The sequence below is a fragment of the Hemicordylus capensis genome, chromosome 2 (genome assembly GCF_027244095.1).
Source record: "Hemicordylus capensis ecotype Gifberg chromosome 2, rHemCap1.1.pri, whole genome shotgun sequence".
NCBI lineage: Eukaryota > Metazoa > Chordata > Lepidosauria > Squamata > Cordylidae > Hemicordylus > Hemicordylus capensis.
Genome location: NC_069658.1, coordinates 135465206 through 135483086, shown reverse-complemented (window position 1 = coordinate 135483086; position 17881 = coordinate 135465206). Strand labels below are relative to the sequence as shown.

Below are 17881 nucleotides of genomic sequence, written 5' to 3'. Positions count from 1 at the left end.
TTTCACTAGGGAGCATGTTCCAAAGCATTGGGACAGCAACTGAGAAGGCCCGTCCCCGAGTAGCCACCAGACTAGCCGGTGGCAACTGCAGATGGACCTCTCCTGATGATCTCAATAGGCGGTGGGGTTCATTACAAAGAAGATGTTCTCTTAAATACCCAGGGCCCAAGCCATTTAGGGCTTTATAGGTAATAACCAGCACCTTGTATTTTGCCTGGAAACTTATAGGCAGCCAGTGTAGCTCTTTCAATACAGGAGTAATATGGTCTCTCTGAGATGACCACCCTAACTACATACAAAGGCAGCCCCACATAGAGTGCATTACAGTAATCCAGTCTGGAGGTTACCAGCAGATGTACCACTGTCCTAAGGTCGTTTATCTCAGGAAACGGAAGCAGCTGGCGTATCAGCCAAAACTGATAAAAGGCACCTCTGGCCACCGCCTCAACCTGGGACACCAGGGAGAGGCTTAGATCCAGGAGCACCCCCAGACTGTGCACCTGTTCCTTCTGGGGAAGTGTGACCCCATCCAGAACAGGCAGATCAAACTCATCTCCCAAGTTCGGACCGAGCACAATAAATACCTCCATCTTAGCTGGATTCAGTCTCAGTTTGTTATCCCCCATCCAGCCCATCACTGCCTCCTGGCAGACATTTAGGGAGCTTATGCCTTCTCCCGATGAAGTTGACATGAAGAAATAGATTTGGGTGTCATCAGCATACTGATAGCACACTGCACCAAATCTCCTGATGATCTCTCCCAGCGGTTTCATGTAAATGTTAAAAAAAACAAAAACATCAGAGACACTATGGATCCCTGAGGGACACCATACAAAAGTTCAGATTTTGAATAACTACAGTCTCTAGGGGACACCATCTGGAACCTGCCCGAAAGGTAGGAGCAGAACCACTGCAAAGCAGTGCCTCCCACTCCCAACCCCCTCAGGTGCTCCAGAAGGACACTATGGTTGTTAGTATTGAAAGCTGCCAAGAGGTCCAAAAGGACCAACAGAGTCACACTTCCTCTGCAAATTCCCAGGTGGAGATCATCCATCAGGCCGACCAAGGCAGTCTACACCCCATAGCCCACCCACAAGCCAGTCTGAAATGGATCTAGATAATTGGTTTCCTCCAAGCCTGTCTGCAGCTGGGAAGCCACCGCCCTCTCAATTACCTTGCCCAACCACAGAAGGTTGGAGACAGGCCTGTAGTTACTCAACTCTGAGACAGGCTTCTTTAGAAGTGGTCTAATAATTGCCTCCTTAAGACAAGGAGGCATCCTTCCCTCCCTCAGAGAAGCCTATAATCTCTACCAGGCCTCCTACAACAATCCCTCTGCTAGGTAATATAAGCCATGTTGGGCAAGGGTCAAGAGAACAGGTAGTAGGCCGCAACACTCCAAGCAGCTCATCCACATCCTCAGGAGTCACAAACTGGAACTGATCCAACCTAACCACACAAGATGAGTTGCTGGAAACCTCCACACTGAAGTAATTGGAGACTGAGTCTAAGTCAGCCCAAATACAAGAGATTCCCCCCCCGCAAATAGAATTCATTAAACACATCACAGTGGGTAATCAATGGTTCAAGATTCTGATTCAAAGGAGGAGGGGCATGTACTAGTCCTCTAACAACCCTGAATAATTCCGCCAGACATGAACTTGCGGATACAATACGGGCAGAATAATTCCGCCAGACATGAACTTGCGGATACAATACGGGCAGAAAAGAATCTCTTCTTTGCCACACTTATTGCCTAAGCATAGATCTTCAAATGTATTCTATGCTGTAATCTGTCAGATTCAAGCCGAGTCTTTCTCCACTTGCACTTCAGTCATCTACCTTACTGCTTCAGCCCCCGTAGTTCTTCTGTATACCAAGGGGCCAATTTTTCAGCGGATCGGAGAAGACGCTTAGGAGCAATCATGTCTACTGTCCCTGTGAGTTTTCTGTTCCAGTTCTCCACCAGAGCATCAATAGGATCACCGGCAGAGCCAACACTAAATCCCTCCAAGGCTTCTTCGAATCCTATAGGATCCAATAACCTTCTCAGGTGGACCATCCTAATAGGCTCTTCAGCTCTGCAAAGGTGGGAAGTGATTGTGAGTCCAACCTTAACCAGATGGTGGTCCGTCCGTGACAATGGGGAGGAGTCCCCAGCCACGGAACATCACCCTGATCACCCTGATCAGAGTGAAAGACCAAATCAAGCGTGTGACCAGCAATGTGCATCAGTCCCAAGACCACTTGGGATAAGCCCATAGTCATCATAGCCGCTGTGAACTCCTGAGCTGCCCTGGATAAATTGGTCCCAAAATGAACATTGAAGTCCCCCAGCACCACAAACCTGGGGGACTCCAACCCCAAGCCCGAGACCAAGTCCATCAGCTCAGTTAGGGAATATATGTTGGGGGTGGTGGTGGAATGTATAGTCTCTTGCTTATATTTCTGGATAGGATTCAGATCTTTTACACCAGCCCTTCTATAAACAATAAGGGAAAAGCTGTAAGTTGAGATGGCAAAATCTGGACTGTGCCATTTCAATACACCGGGATGGGGTGTTTTTTGGGTGGTGGTGGTATCATATCCTTGAATGTCCCCTTAAGTAAAACAAAAAACAGAACTTCCTACATGGAGTTAACTAGCATATCTGAATGAAGGCAAAGTTAAATCTTGGTAAACAGGGACAGTTAAAGGGTATGACAATCATCAATACAGGCAAACCTTGTTACCCGCAGATCCTGCATCTGCGGTTACATGTATCCGTGGTCAGGGAACTGACACCTACCCTTGGCGTACGCAAAAGGGCGGGGGAAGGGTTCAATCCATGTATTCGCAGGTCAGGGGTGGCCAGAAAAGACTGTCCTCGGAGGTCATTTTTGGCCACCATTTTGAGTGCGGGAACCATTTTGTTACTCGTTCAGTTTTTATTTTAAATTTCCATGAAAAATAATGAAATAATGGCAAAACTTGGACTTCTGGGGGGCATTGCTGGACTGCTGGAGGTCTGTGAAGCATGGTAGGGCACTGTATTTTGCAGTTTTTGCCAATTTTTTACTGTTTTTTTTAAACAAGATTTCTGGGCCTCCAGGAACGTAAACCCTGCAATCACATAGAATTTAATGACCCACTCAGAGTTAGTTTGAATGATATTATATCTTTGAATGTCACCTCAAGTAAAACAAAAAACAAAACTTCCTGCATGGAGTTTGAATGAAATTCAAACTAATCCAGAAATCCAGACTAATCATTTAAAATAAATTTCTAGTTTTTCCCCAAATATATATCCATTTCCATTGTACACCTTGTTGGTGTACTTACTGACTTAAGATAGTCAATCATTTAAGGTTACACTATAAATCTCCAGGAACTTTCAGCAAAGGAAACTTTTTTCTTTCCTAATGGCTTTTTCATACCTTTTGTGCATTGATTGTATTGCTCCATTTTCAAGGCTATTTCATTGAACAAACACATCCAAATATTTTCCCTGCTTATTATGCCCTTGATTATGTATATTTCATTTCCATCAGATTGCAATTTGCTATACAATTATACAGTCTTGTGTATGGCTCTGGTGTTTTGATGCAACAAGGAACATAGGCTGGAAAAGCAACCTACTCACTCTGTAAATAAACAACCAATTATAGAAATAAAAATAAAAATGAGACTCACCAGGAAAGAGAGTCACACAATAAGTTCCTTTTGTCACTTCCTACCCCAAACCAATACATATATACTGGAGAGATTAAAATCCTCTTCAAATGAATCAAGAGGTATGGATGATGATGATGATGATGATGATGATGATGATGATGATGATGATAAACTTTATTTGTTAACCACTCCATAATAAATTGTTCTCTGGGTGACTCACAACAGAGCGTTAAATCATTAAACAAAAACACATAACACATTAAATCATAACAGGTCAAAAGGGGTGGGTGGGGGAGAAAATATAAAATACAATATAAAGCAATTTAAAAACTTTCATAATGAGTTAAAAATCAAATTTGAAAATCAAAAGTAAAATTTAAAAGGCATGTGAACAAAAAGGTCTTTACCTCGTATCTAAAAGAATAAAGTGATGAAGCCAGGTGAACCTAACTGGGGAGGCTATTCCATAAATGGGGTACAACCACCAAAAAGGCCCTCTCCCTAGTAGCCACCCACCTCACCTCATTTGGCAAGAGCAGTTGAAGGAGGGCCTCCAAAGAAGATCTTAAGGTCCAGGTTGTGACATATGGGGCAAGGTGCTTTCTCAGGTAACCCAGCCTCAAGCTATTTAGGGCTTTAAAGGTTACAACCAGCAATTGGAATTGGGTCTGGAAACAGACCGGTAGCCAGTGGAGCTGACAATGCACTGCTGTAATATGCTCAAAACATCCAGTCCCAGTTAATAATCTTGCAGCCCTATTTTGTACAGTTTCCAGACCATTTTCAAAGGCACCCCCACGTACAATACATTGCAGTAATCCAAGCGAGAGGTTACCAGAGCATGAGTAACTGTGGCCAAGCTATATCTGTCCAAGTAAGGTCACAGTTGGCGTATCAGCCGAAGCTGATAAAAGGCACTCCGAGCCACAGAGGCCACGAGCCTCTAGTGACTGTGCTCGTTCTATGAGCACCCACAAACTGTGAATCTGGTCCTTCAGGGAGAATGGAACCCCATCTAGAACAGGCTGAACATCATTCACCCAGGCAGAGGAACCACCAACCAGCAGTATGTCTGTCTTGTCTGGATTGAGTCTTAGCTTGTTCACCCTCATCCAGTCCATTACTGCATCCAAGCACTGATCCAGGACAGTCACCACCTCACCTGTGTCTGATGAAAAAGAGAGATACAACTGAGTGTCATCCTTGTATTGATGACACCTAAGGCCAAATGTCTGGATAACCTCTCCCAGCAGTTTCATGCAGATATTAAACAACTTAGGGGAAAGAATGGAACCCTGTGGAACCCCACAGCACAACTGCCAAGGTGTTGAGCAGTAATCCACCAGCACCACCTTTTGGAAACGGGCCTTGAGGTAGGAGAGGAACCACCTCCAAGGAGTGCCTCCCACACCCAACTTGGCCAACATTTTCAAAAGGATACCGTGGTCAATGGTATTGAAAGCCGCTGAGAGATCCCAGAGAATTAACAGGGTTGCACTCCCCCATCTCTCTCCCTCCCTCCCTCCTTCCTCCCTCCCTCTCTCTCTCTCTCTGGACAGGTCACCCCACAGGGTGACCAAAGCAGTTTCTGTTCCAAAGCTGGGCCTGAAGTTTGATTGAAATGGATCTAGATAGTCCATTACCTCCAAGAGTGTCTGTAGCTGGTCAGTCACTACAAGCACCTTGCCGAGGAAGGGAATATTGGCCACAGGTCTATAGTTAATATTCTCTGGGTCCAGACTGGGTTTCTTTAGGAGTGGTTGAATAATAGCTTCCTGGAGCTGGGACCACTCCCTCTCAATGAGGTGTTTAGAACCTGCTGGCCCAGATAAAAATCCCCTCCCTACTACATATACGAAGCCATGTATGGCAAGGATCAAGCATGCACGTGGTCATCTGAACACCTTGTCCACATCCTTGAACACCAATAATTGAAACTCCTTCAGCAAAACTAGATCAGGTGTTACTCTAGACCCCTCTCCCAATGACCCTGCATCAGCCATAGAATCCAACTAACGGTGAATGCGAGCAACTTTACCCTAAAAGTGCTGTGCAAATGCATCACAGTGTGCTACTGAGGGTCCAGGGCAAGATTTCAAAAGCCCCTGCACCACCCAGAAGAGCTCTGCTGGATGACACTGAGAGGATGCAATGGAGGGCAGGGAGAAAAGTTTATTCTGTCCCATCACTGCCACAGAATAGGCTCAGTAATGAGCTCGAATCTGTGTTCACTCAGACTCACCCCATGTTTTTCTTCACTTATGTTCCAGCCATCTCCCAGCTTGCTTCATCGCCTTCAACTCAGGGGCTCTGCTTTGCTGGAGAGGGCACTTGGGAGTGATCATGTAAACTGCCCAAACCATCTCTCAGTTCCAGAGAGCAACTAGAGAGCTTCAACAGGAGTGACTGCCATACCAGATGGAAAATCCTCCAGAAGATAGTTATCTTCATAGTGGTTAAGCTGAGTCATGTAAAGTGAAGGAAACACACCAGTCAGTGGATGTACAAATGCACCATCTTTCACCTTCTAGGATCCAGAGGCCCACACAGTCTTCAATAAACAGTTTTTGCAGAGCAGCGTACATACTAGTGTGGTGTAGTGGTTCAAGCGTCAGAGGAGGACTAGGAAGTCCTGAGTTCAAAGCCTGCTCAGCCATGAAACTCACTAAGGGACCTTCTCTCAGCCTAACCAATGTCAAAGCATTTTTTGTGAGGATAAAATGGCAAGGGGAAGAGACCATGTATGCTGCCCTGAGCTCTTTGGAGGAGTGAATGGATAAAAATGTGATAAGATAATTACTATATAAAATGTGTCAGAAGCATCCCTCTTTGTATCTCCTTGTTGCACTGAGCCTAGGCTGTGAGTAAATCTGCAAACATAACTTCCAACATTAACCAGGCTGTCAATAAAAGCATTTTAGTCAAATTGTCGGCAACTACTGAACAGGCAATGAGAGTAATGGGCCATTAATTTCATGGAACATGGAAGGTCAAAAGGGAAATATCCATCAGTCATTCTAAGTTACTTTGGCAGTGACAGAATAAATATATTCTAAGCTGAATATCTGTTAATGAAAGCATTTATGACAAATTATTCGTGAAAGCATCTCCTTTTCTCTGAGGACGAAGGAGGGAGCCTACTCTCCAACATTTCATAGTTGCCTGGCATTCACTTGCTGCCTTTATTTCACCAAAGATAATATTCCCAAATCTATCACATATGGACAATTTTTCACAAAAAGAGATAGGCACTATTTACACAGGATACTAAAGCTTGGGTATTTTCAGAATCCCGAAATATAATGAACATTTCATATATTTGAATTCATGGTGAATAAACAAAGATTTAGTTTTCAAGTACAGTGAGTGTGGCATCACAAAGCAGACCAAAAAGAGGCATAAAACACTGAAGAATTCGGTTGTCAGAAATATCATTTAGCATTATTCTTACTGTGACAGCTATTCTGAAGTCTGATCTTAACAGTACAACTTCCAATTAATCTGTGGGATTCTAATGGTTTGAAATACTTCACAGAACGGACAGTATCATGGTGTGAAATAATGTCATTGTGTCATAGTTAATAGGCTTTTTCACGTTTTCTGTCAGTTCTTTTCATAATGGGATAGATCTTTCTTTTAAAAAACCACACAATTTACTAGGTGTACATCCTGCACAAACCTGATTGAAAGGAATGGGAACTGAGCAAGGCCTTTCAATTGAGTTCTTCCAATAGATCAAGGTCCAAAGAATCATGAAACCACTTCTGTGCACCCAAAGGAGCTTTGGACTTGTGTCTCTCAAATAGCAGTGTGTGAAAAACACAATACAGGAAAAATGCAATATAGGATGCTCCTTTGGAAACTGTTTTTAAAAATATTGTTGAGTGTTCAGCATCTGAATGCCTTCAAATGTGTTTTTTGCCACTTTCCAGTCTGATTAATGGTGCCACACACCTTATCCTTTTATACGTTTTCATTAGGGTCTCATGTTCAAAGAAATAAAATCCCAGTGAACATGCCCAAGATTTTGAATCCACCTAAAGCAATTTCTTTGATCCAAGATTCGTCTATAAATAACATCAGGACATCCTAGTGCTCAGAGCCTATATCAGATGAGACCTGCACTCCACATAAAAAAGATTCTACCATGGCCTCCATGACCAGAATGAACCAGGGCAGATGGGGCACGCAGAGGGAGCTTCTCATACCATACCCAAGAACGATATCCTATCCAGGGAACCTGCAATTTGCTCCAAGTTGAAGCCAGCTTAATCAGTTAGTCTTTGGGCTGGAGTCTGCCCTGGTCCTGCTAATCCATCTTTTTGTCTAGAAACACAACCCACTCGTGCTAACTTACCCATGCTTGAATACAAATACCTTCACTGGTACACCCCATCATTATCTTCACTTTGTTTCAATGTTAATAAAACCATGAAACACTCATTCATAAAACATTTAAGAACTACAGATTTTCTAAAATGCCATTACAACATTACAACAGCCCAAAGAGCATTGTTTAGTATATTTTTCTTTTCTTCTTTTTTGTCTGTTATGATTTAGTGATTTATTATGTACATCACCTAGAGATGTACATATCAGGTGGTATAGAAATATGATATGAATATAAAAAATTTTAAAAATGTCTTTTTATTGTATGTTTTAACCATCTGTTGTAAGCCACCCAGAGAACAATTTGTTATGGGGTGGCTAACAAGTAAAGTTGTTGTTGTTGTTGTTTTAAGCATTTCTAAGAAGAACTAAGCAGTATAGATCATCTGGAAATGACGTTATTCATCAAAGTACCACCAAGATGTGGAATTTTACAAATCTGAATGTGGATAGCTGAGGGGTAGTAAAAAATAAGTATGTTAATCCACTTTTTAATTAGTACCTGGAACATTATGCAAATGAACACACTCTAAGGAATTGAGATTGAGTGCTTGGAAGATTGTATGTGTGGGTTGTTTTTAAAAAGATAATTAGTAGGATTTTTTTTCAAAATGAAATGGATCATTTAGTAATTTATGTCAACCTAAATCTTGTCACCATACTGAAAGCCATGTTTCTAATTAAACATGTTGGATGAAACATCTATTCATTATTCAAACGCATCCTAAGTAATTAGTATGGATAGTGACAAAATTACAGTACTCTGTTGTTCTTCCTTACCTTGCATAATAATGTTCACGAAATCTAACCCCTTTTCCTAGTAGAAAGATCATGCCTACACAGCACCAGCAATTTTGCTCCCCTCTGTGAAGCTTGATGTTGCATATTTACCAGATATTCTGGTGAATATGGTGCTGTAATGCTTGTTAAATATCAGCAATACAGAATATTTTATTTATGTTCTTGCTATCTTGTGATAGCCAGTGTGCAATGGAATATCAAATTTCACACCGTACAAAATTGTATTAGGTACGTGATGTGCAATGATATATTTCTTTTCTTTTTTTCTTAAACAAAGCTTATATCCCTTTTCAGGAACACTGCAAGTGGCCAACAATAAGATCAATAAACCCAATAAAACAACATAATATTAAAATGTTTCAAGATGAAACAAATTAAAAATATACATCTACAGAATTCAATGAAAGTGGTAGCATTCAGCTTAGCCAAAAGCACAAAAGTTAAAGGGTTCAAACAGCATTAACCAGGGGTGTAACAATAAAAAGGCAAGGGGAGACAGTTGTCTGGGGGCCCACTGCCTTGGGGGCCCCCAGAGGCAAGTCACATGACTGACTCCCCCAACCGCGCACCCATATGGGCTTCCTTCAGTTGTGTTCATCCTCCAAAATTGATGTGAGTGTTAAGACCTGGAGCTACCAGAACTGCATGTCTTTCTCTAGTAGCTTTAAATGACTTGCATCGTCCACAATTGACAAAACCTTTTTAAAAATAATATAGGATGATGTTCTATTGTGGCACATAGATACATACATACATACATACATATAAAAAGCATAGTAAACTTTATATAAATTTTTTACTATGCTTTTTGTTACCATTATTCAGCCTCGTTTAAGATTTCTTTACTTCATGAACTGAGCTTCAGTGGGGGTAGGGGCATTTTAAAATCTTGTCTCTGGGCCCACTCCAACTGTGCTATGCCCCTGGCATTAACGTACTATATTAAGAAAAGCCAGGTTTTCTCCTGGTTTCTAAATGCATGTAACATATGGACTCTTCCATGGGGAATTCAGAAGGGTTGGTGCCACCACTAAAGGGCTTTGTTCCCAGCAGATGCCTTCTGATCTTCTCTCAGAGATACCAACATGTCTAAAGCGCTGGCATGAAGGAATAATTGAAGTAAATTCAGGCTGCATACTGAGTTGGGGAGTGGGGGCTAAGGCAAGAGAATACATAATAGACAAACAGAGAAATTTTATTAGGATCATTGACCAGTGCCCAGAATACATTCCAGTATCTCATTCACTGTTGGATAATTTGTTTTCAGACTACAACTCTCATCATTTCCAGCCACAAAGGCCAGGGATGATGAAAGTTGCAATCCAAAAACAAGTTACCGAGGACTGCTCGTTATGGATGAAGGCCAGTTGCTGCAATGTGCTGTACTGAGAGTAAAGGGGGACGATCCCATTGAGCCTGATCCCTTGGGCTCTACTCACACCAAGAGAAGTCGTGCTCAGAATTTTGTTCTGGCTTCACATATGAATGTTCTGGCAGCTGGACAGGATGATACAATTCTGGCTTGTTGGCAAACTGAAGTGTGAGTGGGGCCAGCATCAAGTAAATTGGGTATGAAAAAAGGCTTTCATGGTTGTGTGTTGCTTCTGTCTGTTCTGTTAAGGAAAGTTTTTAATGGTTCGTCATATTTTCTTTCTATACAAACTCAAAAGTCTCTCCGGGTGCCCAGAACGATGATTCTAAAGGGGTGGGGCTTATACTTTGAGTGGCTGCCATATTGAATCAAGACGGCAAGGTACTGTTACCAGGTTTGTTCTGAAGTGTGGTAGTTACCACCCTTTGTGGCTATGCTTTGGCTTAATGTGGGTAATTTAACTCAGTTTTATGCAAACCTGCCTACAGCCACTTATAAATTAAGGTACCGAGAAATCTGACTGTGACATGTGTATAGGATATACCCATGTTAGAGTACTCAGAATGTCACAATAGACTACAGACACGTTCCTTGAAAGCAAGATTAGGTTTTATCGACAAGCAAAGATTTACATTAAAGGCAATGGCCTCAGCAAGATTGCTTGTAATGATATTCCCTTATGGGGTTAATGCTCTGAGAATGGCCTCCAATACACATTTACAGGTTAGCACTGAGGTGGGATACAATTGTGGCCACTAGGAAATGAGAAAGAGGAAGGGTGGGGTCTATAGCTACCTGCCTAGGCACTTTGCCTTGAGCTGGAGTGATGAGATGGGAGATTTGCCTGGTGAGGAATATCTCCGGCCACTGGGCAGATAAGTTCTCAGCTTGCAAGGAACTGAGGGGCTGAAAAATACTGATTTAAAATATTGATTTTCAGCTCAGAGGGCTTGAGAATCTCAAGAACTCATCCACAAAATGCACTCTCCTTTTTGTGTTTTCTGTGGTGTGGATGGTCATGACACAACCAAATGGGGTTAGCGAACAAGGCTATTGAACACTGGAGGTTGGATGAACATTGGAGTCTACCACAAATGCTGAACAAAGTGCAAAACCTAAGAGGAGGTTTTACATCCTTCTGGGTGGCTGTGCTGAGTGCTTTTCACCTTCTAGAATTTGGATCTGGTTGTTAATGAGCTTATTGGGATTTGGGGGGGGGGGTTTGCTCACAGTATTCTCTTATACATTATATGTGTTCTTCTAGACATTCCTCTTAAAATAAAGGCTGAATTGATGTCATCCCAAGGGAGACACTGGGGGGGGGGGTTCCAGCATGACTCACTTAATTGAATCTAAAAGTCTAATCTATAGGAGGGAGGATGCCCTTGATTCTTTGGCTCATCTGAGTGTCTGCTTGTTACGAGGGGGAACTGCATTCCAATCTCAGTGCTCCAAAGCTTTGTTTATGCTGGCGTTCTCTGTGCATGGTCTGGAGCTATGACTATCAGAGCAGTATCTCTTAGTCCTTTTTCAATCACTCTACTGACCTGGGATCACTAAACAAAAACCTGATTGATTCTTTTCCTTCCCTTGAATCAGAGGATTGAATTTAGGCGCGGCCTTCCTCGTTACTAGAAACAGTGATCTAATCATTGCAGACAGCCAAGATTTTCTCTGGGGTTACACAGGGGTGCAATGGAATAGGCGGGCATGGAAACAGTGTCCCCATCAGGGATCACCTAGGGTTGTTGGGAATTATTTGAATATATATAGTCTTTGTTCTTGCCATGTGTGTGTGTGTGTGTGTGTGTGTGTGTGTGTGTGTGTCTATATCTATATCTATATCTATATCTATATCTATATCTATATCTATATCTATATCTATATCTGTGTATAGGCTTGTGGTAGAGATTAGAATGTTTGTGTCAATCATCAGTTCTATAGAACTGATGATTGACACCAACCAGTCAGTTTTTATTTCTTACTAGATGCTTGAGACTGGTTTTTCCCCCTGTTAGGATGATCTTTCACTCAGAGTAGGACAGAGTAGGAGAGGAGAGCTGGTCTTGTGGTAGGAAGCATGACTTGTCCCCATAGCTAAGCAGGGTCTGCCCTGGTTGCATCTGAATGGGAGACTTGATGTGTGAGCATTGCAAGATATTCCCCTCAGGGGATGAAGCTGCTCTGGGAAGAGCAGAAGGTTTCAAGTTCCCTCCCTGGCTTCTCCAAGATAGGGCTGAGAGAGTTTCCTGCCTGCAACCTTGGAGAAGCCGCTGCCAGTCTGCGAAGACAATACTGAGCTAGATAGACCAATGGTCTGACTCAGTATATGGCAGTTTCCTATGTTCCTATGTTTATAGTATGGTAATCATTAAATAATAAGACTTAGTAACTTTGTTAATAAACTTAACAAACCTCAGTTTTTGCTCTGTTAAACTCTGCTACAAGGACCCACTCCCATGTACAGTTAATTTAGTTTGTATTGGACTGTTGACACACAAGTTATTAGTTGGGGTGGGGTGGGGGTGGGGAGAGAGAGAGAATGAATGATCTCATGGGTTGTCTTCCATTCAGCAAGTAGGCTACAAAATATCCTACTCAGCCTCTGAAGATGACTGGGGTCACCCATGCTGCCTAACATGGGATAGGTAGATGCTGAACAACTGGAAACTGCCTCAGGGACACAGGGAGTCCAGCAGCCATACATACTCAGCTGATTCCTCTCAGCTATTGGCCAACTGCATGAGGCAGTTGTGGCCAGCTCAGATTCTTCTTCTTGTGCTTTTTCCTTCCCCACCTGCCATGCTGGGGTTGGGAAATAGAGGGGAATTGGAAATATTATTCAGTATAGGCCTGGAATGTTGTAGGTAACCCTGAAAAGCATCCCCCCCTTGACATTGAGAGGGAGGTTGGAAACATTTATTATCTCATGCGGCAACATATCTAGTGCCATCCCTGACGTGTAGTGTGTATCCAGATTAGAGGATTCACTGTGCTCTTGTACAGGTGCAAGTCCCTCTAGAAGCTGAGCTTTTCATCTTGTGTTGCTCTGAGCCTGGGTCTTTGGGAACTCAGCACTACAAGCCAACAAACATCATTTTGCCTGAGGGCTGTGTCGGATTTGCTTGGTTGCAGCCTTTTATCCCAGGTGGCTTTGAGTCTGTATGCACACTGAGTTCTCCTCTGTGTGGCACTTCCATATTCATACAGCTCTATCAACAACAGTGAGCACCAGATATCCCTACTGAGTACACAGGTGCCCTGGGAAATATGTGCTAGAGTCCTTTTAGCATTCCAGAAGGCAGAGAGGCAAGCAGGCCTCCCAGAGAGGGACCTCCCAATAGCATCTGTTGCCACAAAGATAGTTTGGAATGAAGGGATGCTGGGAGATGTGGCCCCAGCAGGTTATACTGGCCTGCTACTCTGAGTCAAAGAATTGCCAAGGTAACCCTTTGCTGTGGACCTGGGAGACATGATATAAGCATCACACACACACACCCAACCCTACCACCAGCCTCCCTAAAATGTACCTCAAGTTCATCCTTATTTAAGAACATAAGAATAGCCCTGCTGGACCAGGCCAAAGGCCCATCTAGTCCAGCATCCTGTTTCACACATTGGCCCACCAGATGCTGCTGGAAGCCTACAGGCAGGAGTTGAGGGCATGCCCTCTCTCCTGCTGTTACTCCCCTGCAACTGGTACTCAGAGGCATCCTGCCTTTGAGGCTGGAGGTGGCCTATAGCCCTCCAACTGGTAGCCATTGATAGACCTCTCCTCCATGAAGTTATCCAAGCCCCTCTTAAAGCCATCCAGGTCACTGGCTGTCACCACATCTTGTGGCAGAGATCTGTGGCCATCTTGTGGTCTGCCATCTTAAACTGACACCTCCCTGCCCCGCCCCCCCGCCCCCGTTCCCAGTACAGAGCAGCATTTAAAGTGGTGGCTCTCTTATATGTTGTTGAAAAGCAGCATATAAATATTTCTTATGAAAATAAATGGTACACAAGAGAGAGAAAGAGAGCAACTGTCCCTATCCAGACCCAGCACAATGTACCTCCTCTTATAGCTGTTGATGGGATTATCTATCCTGACACTCTGCCTGAGGTAAGTGTTCATGTTGTTTTCGGGGTAGGTGGAGATTTCAACCACCTCCTGCTTTTCAGTGATTTGTTTTTGTTAATAAAGTTGAGGCTGTATGTGCTTTATGAGATACGGCTAAAATGACCTGATCAGAGAAATGATCTCAAGGACTAGAGAGGAGAGAGCAATAGGCACTTCTCTAATTCATTCATTTCTGTTCCAAATAGAGAGTACATGACAAATTTATATCTTTCTACAAAATGCTCCAGTATTGTCTCATTTTTGCGCTAATGAACTAATATACTCTGATCACTCACACCCTGTTGTGTTACAAATGATTTCCATGTATTCGTGCATGCTTTACTTATCAGATGAAGATTCAAGATTGTTAAGTCCTATATCTATATTCAATAATAGAACAAAAGATTATCCTTCCTACGCTTTACAAAAGTAATTAAAAGTACTTTGCACCGTTCTTATCTTCTTGCCATCTTGTGGATTTGAAATTAAATGATCTTTGAAAAGAACATGAAATGTAGCAAATGTATTACCTAAGGTCTCTAAATGACTGGAATGTAGTACTGCTGTTTTCAGCTTGGTGCATTCTGCAAAAAAACAAACAAAAAACCCCCCCACATTTTCAAATCTTCAGTGTAAGAAATACTCCAGATTTGGAGCATTAATAATGAATTTATCCTCTAGATATCAAGAACCATTCTGAATTTAGGGGGGCAATTGGCAATCGTCTTCATGTAGTGGAGGAGCAAGCAGGCACACATCTTTCCCCTTCCTTATGCCCATAATATGATTTGTTGCAGACACCACTTCAGTTCACATAATCAACCCCACTTTATTTGAAGAGATTTTAATAAGAAGGTATGAAAATTTTAAAGGATTTGTGGGCAGAAAACAGAAAGGAGCATTCTTGGACCATACTGAGCATGCTCCAATGCTTTTGAGCATGATCAGATGCACAGGAAAGGAGGGAGTGACAAATAGCAGGAACTGTTACTACAGAGGACACACTGTATGTCTGCTTCCATTCATACAAGTCTCCGTGCCTCACACGTGGTCAACGCCAGCTTGAGCAGGGATGCTGCCCGAGGTGATGCTGGCCACACCCCAGCATTGCCTCTGCCCCGACACCAGCATCAGTGTCGGGGCAGTACAAGCCCTAATATTTTGGAGTCCCATATTTTAAGAAGGCTTGAGAGAAAACAGCTTTGAGTAATTGCTGTGGGTCTGTTGTTAGGCTTATGCCACAGGACTTCATCAATATCATATGGATAACAGAAGGAGTTTTCAATATGTGCCCATGGTAGATACTTAAAGGGAACCCATAGTTTGGGTATAAAAGAAAGTAAAGCGGCTTCATAATATATTTGAAGATTTGGGTGCTTCAGACCTCCTTGGTGCACCTGTCTCTGTAGAACTAACCTTTGGATTCTAAGTTTCTTGTATCTCCATTTAAAGCTATCCAAAGTTTGTTGCCACATCCGGAGTTGTGCATAGGAAATAGTATCTGGGATTGTTTAAAATAGAAATAAAATTCTACGATCGATAACCATTTTTATTAAATGAATTATTTGTATCCATGAGAAGTTTAAGGAGTTCCAGCTATTAAGATCTGTTTTAATTCTCTGTAGTAAAGGTTTATAATGTAAAGTTGTGCTGTTGAGTCGGTGTCGACTCTAGTGACCACAGAACCATGTGGTTTTCTTTGGTTGAATTCAAGAGGGGTTTACCATTGCCATCTCCCACACAGTATGAGATGATGCCTTTCAGCATCTTCCTATATCACTGCTGCCCAATACAGGTGTTTCCCAGAGGTTTATAGTTCATGTCAAAAAGTGTTCTCCATTAGTTAGGATCCAGACACCCAGGGACTTCCATTTTGATGTAGCATGTTTGAACTGGGTATACAGTATACAGTATACATAAATAGTATAGAGTTTTTCTCATCCTGAGAGATGTTGCAAGTGTAGATTTGTTAGCTTTAATTGTAAAGCCTGAAGCTAGTTTTTATTGGTCCATAATACTAAGAAGAACTGACAATGATTTAAATAGCTTGGTCAGATAAAGGGTGACATCATCAGCATATAAACTGATTTTGTGCTCGATATCATATATAGATAAGCCAGTGATTTGAGTAGACGATCTAATAGCATGTGCTAAGGGTTTGATGGAAAGGGGGAATAGCAAAGGAGATAATGGGCATCCTTGCCGTGTCCCTCTTTGGATGTATATCACTTTTGATTGTAGAGCACTGAGTAACAGTTTTGCCATGGGAGAGTCATAAAACAATTTAATAATTCTTCAGAAATTAGGACCAAATCCAAAATGTTCCTGTAAGCAATGTAAGAATTTTGGTTCCAATATGTGGAACGCTTTCTTGCGAACCCAATTCAGAATAACCAAAGGTATCTTATGAATAACAGGCCAAATTATAAAATTTATGGTTCTTTGAGTGTTGTCTGAGAGGTGTCTACATGGTATAAAACCTGTTTGGTCAGGGTGTATACTGAGTCTCTTGGCCAAAATTGAAGTAAATAGTTTAATATCTTGGTTGAGCAGCAAGATGGGCCTCTAAGAACCTGAGTTCATATGGTCTTTGTCTGCTTTAGAAAGGACTGTAACAAAAGCCTCTTTCCAAGATGGAGGGATAGAGCCAGTGGTTAAAAGTTCGTTAAATGTTGTAAGTGGAGGTAGCAGAAGATCTTTAAACTTTTTATAAAAATCTGGTGAATAGCGATCTGGGCCTGGGGCTTTATTGGGTTTTGTTGAAGCAATGGAATTCTCTTTCTCTTTCTATAATTGCAGATTCCATGATGCCAGTGTGAGTTGAAGACAGTTTAAAAGGTAAGTAGTTATCCAAGAATCCTGTCATATTAGCTGATCATGGAGACTCTGTGGAATATAAAGTTTTGTAGAATTTAGTAAATTCAGCCATGATGGCTTCAGAGCTTGTTAGTTTATTTTGGTTCCTGGAAAGAAGCAACTTAACTTTTCTGGCTAGCATTTACTTTAGTACTAATTTAGCTAAGAATTTACTAGCTCTTCCCGCATTCAAAGTAGTTTTTAGGGGTGTGCAGGACTGGTTCAAATAGAACCTGGTTTGATTCAAACCAGCCCATTTTGACCACTTTGAACTCGAACCAAATTTGAACTGAACCACCCGTCTGTGAACCGGTTCATTAGAACCAGCAACAGTTCAGTTTGTGCTGTCAGACTGGATTGAACTGGGTTGACCTGGTTCAACTCAGCCCGAGTGCTTTGCTTGTAAAGGGGCATCCAGTAAGTATTCCCCTTTACAAGCAAAGGGGGATTCCCTGTCTAAAAGGGGGTTGGGGCGGGCAAGAAGGCACCTTACCGGCTGCTGTGGTGGCTGCTCCCTGGTGGTGGCAGTAGCTCCACAGAAGCAGCCCCTCTTGGCCCTACCAGTCCTCCCGTCTGCACTGCAGGATGGCAGGTGGCCCAGTTATGGCCTCCGCACATGCATGAAGGTCAGAACCAGGCTGCCTACTGGCCCGCGGTGTGGGGGGAAACACTGGTGGGGCCGATAGGGGCTGCCAATGCTGTGAATC

General features: G+C 42.6%; 1 long non-coding RNA gene across 2 annotated transcripts in view; it reads left to right on the top strand.

Moving 5' to 3' along the window:
• Positions 1 to 17881, top strand: part of LOC128346503 (uncharacterized) — a 98311-nt gene that overhangs the window by 27156 nt on the left and 53274 nt on the right. For both annotated transcript variants that reach the window (XR_008316994.1, XR_008316993.1), the window contains exon 2: positions 17118 to 17156. This is a non-coding gene — a long non-coding RNA (uncharacterized LOC128346503). The remainder of the gene's footprint in view (positions 1 to 17117; positions 17157 to 17881) is intronic.